Consider the following 7500-nt stretch of genomic DNA (forward strand, 5'->3'; position numbering starts at 1 on the left):
CGTATCAAACCTTGTTATTGTGTCATGATTTTTCAAAAAACTATACTATTGATTTGTGAGGCTACGAAACTCGCATTAAAAGGCATTGAATGAAATTCATGAAGAGAGAGACGAGGGAATTTAGACCTCGAAATTCAATTTTAAACGATTTTGCCCAGAGTACACGATTGTAAAAAAACGTATGAGATTTTGGAGAAGCCGATGATGCTAGAGGAAGAAACAGTGTCTATGAAATAAAAAGGCAAGAAAAAAAACTTAGTATAAACAAATAAAAAAAAAACATGAATAATAAAAGCAACAGAAATGGCTAAAAAAAAGGTCGAAAATTGCAATTGTTTCTTGGTTCCTTACAAAAGTAAAGCATGCTACCAACAAAATTTTTTTCAAAGTTTAACCTGGCACTCTTAAATATCACGTGTAAGAAAATAGCTTAGATTCTCCACCATGGACACAAATGTGTTACAAATGAACTGACGTAGGTTTTGTCGCAGAACTGCATAGCAGATACGTCCAAAAAGCACACAAACTAAGGAAGTTGCATGTAGACGAAACAAAAATAATAATAATATAACTAATAAGAACGTAGCAACATTTTTTTCTTATCGAAAACTTTCTACCAGTTATCGCACCAAAGATTGAAACCGAAACGCCCAAAAACAAAAAAATCCCAAAATTTTACAAAAGATTGATGAAAAGATAAAAAATATTCTTTGACATTTGCACATTCATAAAAGATTTCTAGGAAACACTTCTTACACCTTAAGGAAAGTCTGTGCTACGGCCACCCTCCCACTTTCAAAAATCCTTCCAGCATCCAAGAAACTTCTTTTACCTGACTGAAGTCTCTTGTTTACTTTAAAATTTCTTGTCGCTGGCTTAGTTCATTCCAAGGAATCCATTGGATGTACTCGACGGTAAGATAATACATTTTATATATATATAGTGTGTATATATATATATATATATATATATATATATATATATATATATATATATATATATATATATATATATATATATATATATATATATTATATATATAGATGATATATATATATATTTACATGTATGTAATTTACACATAATTCACACACACACACACTTTATATATATAGTGTGTGTATATATATATATATATATATATATATATATATATATATATATATATATATATATATATATATAACATATATATATAGATATATATATATATATATATATATATATATATATTTATTTATATATATCATGTATGTAATTTACACATAATTCACACACACACACACACACACACACACACACACACATATATATATATATATATATATATATATATATATATATATATATATATATATATATATTTACATATATATATATATATATATATATATATATATATATATATATATATATATATATATATATATATATATATATATATATATATATATATATATATATAGTGTGTGTGTGTGTGTGTATGTGTGTGTGTGTGTGAGTGTGTGTGTAATGTATATAGTATGTGTAAATACATACATATTAATATATATATATATATGTATATATATATATATATATGTATATATATATATACATACATATATATATATAGTTCCCTTGGCATGAAAAATGTACCGATCTGACTACATGTCACTATAAAACAATGAATATTAATATCATCTCCCCACCCCTTTTTTTTTAAGATTGCCAAATTATAAGTTCAATTTAATTTCATATAAGCGTACACATGAACATAGCATCCAAAATGAATAGCGTTTATAAAAATCTAAGAAACAAACCAGCGTGCATTACTTATATACAAGGACACAGTCCCCTGCTATTAAAAGCCTTTTAGAATAATCTAACTCTTGTTATCGAACATCAAACCAAACCAGTAAGATTTCCTGGATACATTGAAGTTGTTTTTTCAAAAGACTCTGAGATCATTCAGTTACGGACGAGTCATTAAGCTACAAATCTTCTACGCTTTTCTTTTTATCGCTTCAAACTTATTCTCTCCTTCTCGTAACTTTCGAGCCATTTCACACACTCACAATGCCCACCTGAGTTACAACCTTCGGACTCCCAGGAACTTCGAAGTAATCCAGCAATGAATCTCTGAACTTTGTTCGATTAGACAACAAAGTTCTGAGGCAATCTGGAAATGCGCCCTTCCACAGAAAGGCGTATTTCCAGATTACCCCACCAACTTTACTCCGATGCAGGGAACATATCTAAGATAATTATGGAGGAGCAGCTGCAATGAGCCATGGCATTTGCAGCTCTTCAAACATGTTGTGCTATATATTAAGCGAGCTATATAGTAGATTCACATCAACATGCATCTGATGTCTTATACCTGTCCCTACAAAACTCCTCATTGGCTCACGATATGCCAATCACAGGGCTGGACGTTTCTTAGTCACTCTCGAGAGTTCACATAGGCAGGATGTATGTACTTTTGAAAGACGTATCGCTCAGGAGAGGTGGAACATACATCCTGCCTATGTGAACTCCCTCGAGAGAGAGAGTTTTTTCAGCCCTGTGATTGGCTTATCAACAGCCAATCAGGAGCGTCGTAAGGGAATGGCCTAGATTTTTAGATAAACAAATAAAAAAATGCATCGAAGTTTTTTCTGTATAGCGTATATGCTGTTTGAGCCTCACTTCATGAAACTTACAGTCACGGCCGAAATAAATGGCCCGTCGTATAGAGCTGCCATACGCACGATCATGGCTAACTTTAACCTTAAGTAAAGTAAAAATTACCTGATACTAGAGAGCCGGACTTTGGTATGTTTGATGATATGATCAACATACCAATTTGCAGCCCTCTAGCCTCAGTAGTTCTGAAGATCTGAGGGCGGACAGTAAAGCGCGGACGGACATACAAACGAACTATCAATTACATTCATAGCCAGATTCTCATAAACGTATCATCGGAACAACTATACAAAACTTCCTTCATCCTCACTTTGGAAAATTTTCCCCACTGTGGCCGTTCACTGTCTCACTACTTCCTCTTGATTAAACAAAGCGGGGAATTGCATTTGTACGCAGCCAGCGGTCACTCTGTATTAAAGACCTTTCAAGAGGAAGACCAATCCTGCTTTGTGAGAATAAGTGGGTCGTTTGATCTCTCAGTGCGTACGTTGGCCCCTCCGAATAAAGTGAAATCTCCTTTGCATGTCCTAAACGGAAAGAAGGGTAACAAATGACTTGCTGGAGAGAGAAAGAGATTGATTTTGAGATTTTGGAAGGATTTCCCAAGTGAGATGAGGATTTCTTGATTTCTTCCCAGAGAGCTCTCATGCTTATACATATTTCACCATTTTCAGTTTTCTGTTGGTGTATAACGTTTTTTTGACATGATTCCAGATGATATAAAAAGCTAATAAATAAAAGGAAACGAGATATACTCAGGGAGAAAATGTTGAACGATGCAGAACTTGATTGCATATCGGAGCCATCACGCTCTGTCGAATATCTGTTCAATGGAACGCGACTAATTCGACCAGTCCAATAAAACGACTTCGTTTTGCCAGAAGTACTATGACCAAAGGGTATTTGATTTTCGTCAGGAGTACTATGACCAAATAGCGCTTCTTTTTCGTCAGAAGTACAATGAACAAAGAGTGCTTCTTTTTCGTCAGAAGTACTATGAACAAAGAGTGCTTCTTTTTCGTCAGAAGTACTATGAACAAAGAGTGCTTCTTTTTCGTCAGAAGTACTATGAACAAAGAGTGCTTCTTTTTCGTCAGAAAGTACTATGAACAAAGAGTGCTTCTTTTTCGTCAGAAGTACTATGAACAAACAGTGCTTCATTTTCGTAAAAAGTACTGTGACCAAACAGTAATTTTTTTTCGTCAAGAAATGTTAAAAATAACCTATGATGACAGTGTAAGGTAGCAACAAAATAATTAAAAGGATTTTGTGAAAGGTATGAACCCCCAGACCGCTACTTTACGAGAAGAGAGAAAGCGAGAAGATTAAATACTACGGCTAATAAGTTATTTTTTTAAGGGTGGTGCCAATGGACCCTTAGAAAAATAAGTGCAAAACGTGGCCAAAGTTGCTTCGGCGCAATCTAGTTGTCTGCACATCGTACAATCAAGGCTACCGACAACAGATCTATCTTTTGCGGTCTCAGTATAATGCTGTATGAGCCGCAGCCCATGAAAGTTTAACCATGGCCAGGTGGTGGCCTGCCCTATATCGTTGCCAGACGCAAGATTATGGCTAACTTTAACATTAAATAAAATAATAACTGAGGCTAAAGGGCTGCAATTTGGTATGGTTGATGATCGGTGGGTGGATTGGATGATCATCATACCAGTTTGCAGCCCTCTAGCCTCAGAACATTTTAAGATCTGAGGGTGGACATGAAAACAGTGCGGCCGGATATACAAAGCCAGCACAATGATTTTCTTTTCAGAAAACTAAATTAGATGAAGGGATCAAGGAACACAGAAGTTCCGATTTTTTATTCCAAGAACAAAAGAGCCAACCGGTTTTGTGGTTCAATGTCAGCATTTGATCTGTATGAATTTTATGAATATTTTAATTTGATATAAACGGAAAAAGAATATGTAAACGAAAGCAATAAAATGAGCATATAAAAAAGACATTTATAATAAGAATAAAATAAAAATTATCTGTTAAATTGCTTTCATAAAAGCTAGCAAAAGATGCAGTATATACATACTTAACGTATATATCCATATATCTGTAATAAGGACTTCTCAAGTATATAATAAAAACTATCTAAAATATAGATGGAATAATATTTCAGGATGGATTATTGTCCGTAATAACAATGCATCATGTATTCATTCCGCATCCATGAAATAATTGAATTATTGAAATATCCTGCAGAGATGAGTTCGTCTGTCGAAATCACTGAAAATTGGCGAAAAAGAGAAAAAAAAAAATGGGTTCAGAACAGAAGCCCAGTGGAAGCAGTTCAATAAATCTGAAACAACCGACTCCGCTGCCACCAATAGATTTTCATGTTCCTCGCTGTCGAACTTCTGAGTTCCAGAGGACCTTTTATTTCCCCTCACCATTGGACTCTGGAACAGCCTCCCAGAGGACGTCGTCCAATTGAAACTTCAGAAGTTTAAGATGCAATGCACTTCTACTCAAATATAATTCTCCTTGTATTTTAATAATTTATTTATTTATCAGTTTGTTAAAATACATTTTTAATATTCTCTCGCTCTCTCTCTCTCTCTCTCTCTAGAGAGAGAGAGAGAGAGAGAGAGAGAGAGAGAGAGAGAGAGAGAGAGAGAATTCTTAAACCTCACTTGTTGAAAAAATCATTCGCCCCTACAATTGGATAAGACATTTCTTAACCAAACTTAATCATGAACTACTGAAAATTGTCTTTACAAAATCGTTAAACAAAACTGGACAACTACCCTTAACATTAGAGAACTGCTAAGGTTATCAGTAGAGAACCAAACGGAAATTACCAGTTATCAAAGTTCCTCGTTGGACATGTGGTTTTCGAACCCGGCCACCAATCAGGTGGTCCGGAAACCGATTCTCGGCTCGGCCAACGCTGAATCAGAGGAATTTATATCTGGTGATAGAAATTAATTTCTCGTTGTAATGTGGTTCGGATCCCACAATAATCTGTAGGTCCCGTTGCTAGGTGACCAATTGGTTCCTAGCCACGTAAAAATATCTAATCCTTCGGGCCAGTCCTTGGAGACCTGTTAATCAGCTCAGTGGTCTGGTTAAACTAAGATATACTTAACCAGTTATCAAACGTACATCAGAGGCTCTATAACTCCTAAGTGTGTATTACATATTAATATTCAAAATGCATTGTTTATTATTACAAGTCGGTTAGCACTCTCAGGGTAAGTTTTATCCGTTCCAGGGTAGCACAACTTTACACGAAAAAGTAAAGAGAAAGTTTTACTCTCTCTCTCGGGAAAGGGAATGATTGAATATATTACGGCATGAATAAAGTCACTTACATTTGTAAGTTCTCTGACACACACTTTGAATTCATTCTTCAGGAAAAAAAAATCAAGAAAAAAAAAGTGTTTCTTTCAGACGAGATATTTCTTACTTCCTAATGAGAAGAGTTACAAGAATGACAAGGCTGTCTATCTCGAAGAAGGAAGCAAAGAGAATTCTTTTGTTCGTAGAAGTCTGTTCCTTCCCATAAACACGCTCGGGACCTGTTTTTATGAGCTAAAAGGATAATATATCCGTTGAATTGAGAGAGAGAGAGAGAGAGATATAGAGAGAGAGAGAGAGGGAGAGAGAGAGAGAGAGAAGGGGGTGGGGGCGGGGCGACCGTCAACTAGGGTCTCAGCTAACGCTTCTTTCATAAACAAAAACGTTAACTTTGTCTCTCCTCTATGAAAGACATTCTGCGATATCATCCTCTATGAAAAATCAGGGGTTGGTATTTGCTGGTGCAAAATCACTTTGAAATTTATAATTGTATTACAAATTTGTTACGCATTAGATTTAAGACAATTAAAGTATTATGGGATTTCACTGAGAATTTTACAAAAATTATGCTAATAAAAGAAAAGGTTTCAAACCCGAAATTAGCACTTGAGAAAAAACACAAGGCGTCACAATACTAAAAATATATAAACAAAATAATGAGAAACTCAAAGAAACCTCGAGAATATCCGTTTAATTCATTAAGGCAATGATTTGAGGTCTCTCGTTCTTTCTCCCCCTCTCTCCCTCTTTATTATTCATTCTTTCTTTCTTCGCTTTATATCTGGAGGAAGACTGTTTATATCTTGAATGACAAATAAGCCTCCATGTTTTATGTATATTACTCTGCTGAGTTGTATTAATCAGATGACTAAATATCAATATCATTTGATTTGGAAAGTGGAGTATGGGTAAATACTTGATGCCTCTCTCTCTCTCTCTCTCTCTCTCTCTTCTCTCTCCCCTTTGTAAATATTCAAGGATTTATTAAGGTCGGAGACGTTTTCTTTATATTTGATTGCCATTTCGTCCCTCGTCGGGACCTAAAACTGAACAATGAAACTCTTCCACTAAAAGATATTCATAACTATTTCCAGGCGTTGTTCTGGATACCAAGATCAAATCATTTTGCTTCTCCCTTACATCTCTTCCAACTCATTAGAGAGTCTGAATCCCACCAACCACAGCTAATCCCACGTACTTGAAAACCTAAAACTCAAACGTTTGCCTAATTAAAGCAACTGCACACAGTTTTATCACATATACTGAAGGTGAGTTAGCCCTCTACCATGACGAGTCAGTTCGGTTAATTCAAGAGAATAAAAATAATAAATTTAGAGGAAAGGCAACGTTTACTGTTGCAAAGATCATAACTGAGGAACAAGAACACTATTCTAAAGCAAGTCATTTAAGACTCTCATGGCTTCATCAAGAAGAGTTATCGACATTTTCCAGGCCGCCTCCGAAGAGAAACGCCTAGATTGATCATGACCTCTTCCAATGCAAATTTGAAGAGTCTGGAAAATC

The sequence above is a fragment of the Macrobrachium nipponense genome, chromosome 14, assembly GCF_015104395.2.
Source record: "Macrobrachium nipponense isolate FS-2020 chromosome 14, ASM1510439v2, whole genome shotgun sequence".
Lineage (NCBI taxonomy): Eukaryota > Metazoa > Arthropoda > Malacostraca > Decapoda > Palaemonidae > Macrobrachium > Macrobrachium nipponense.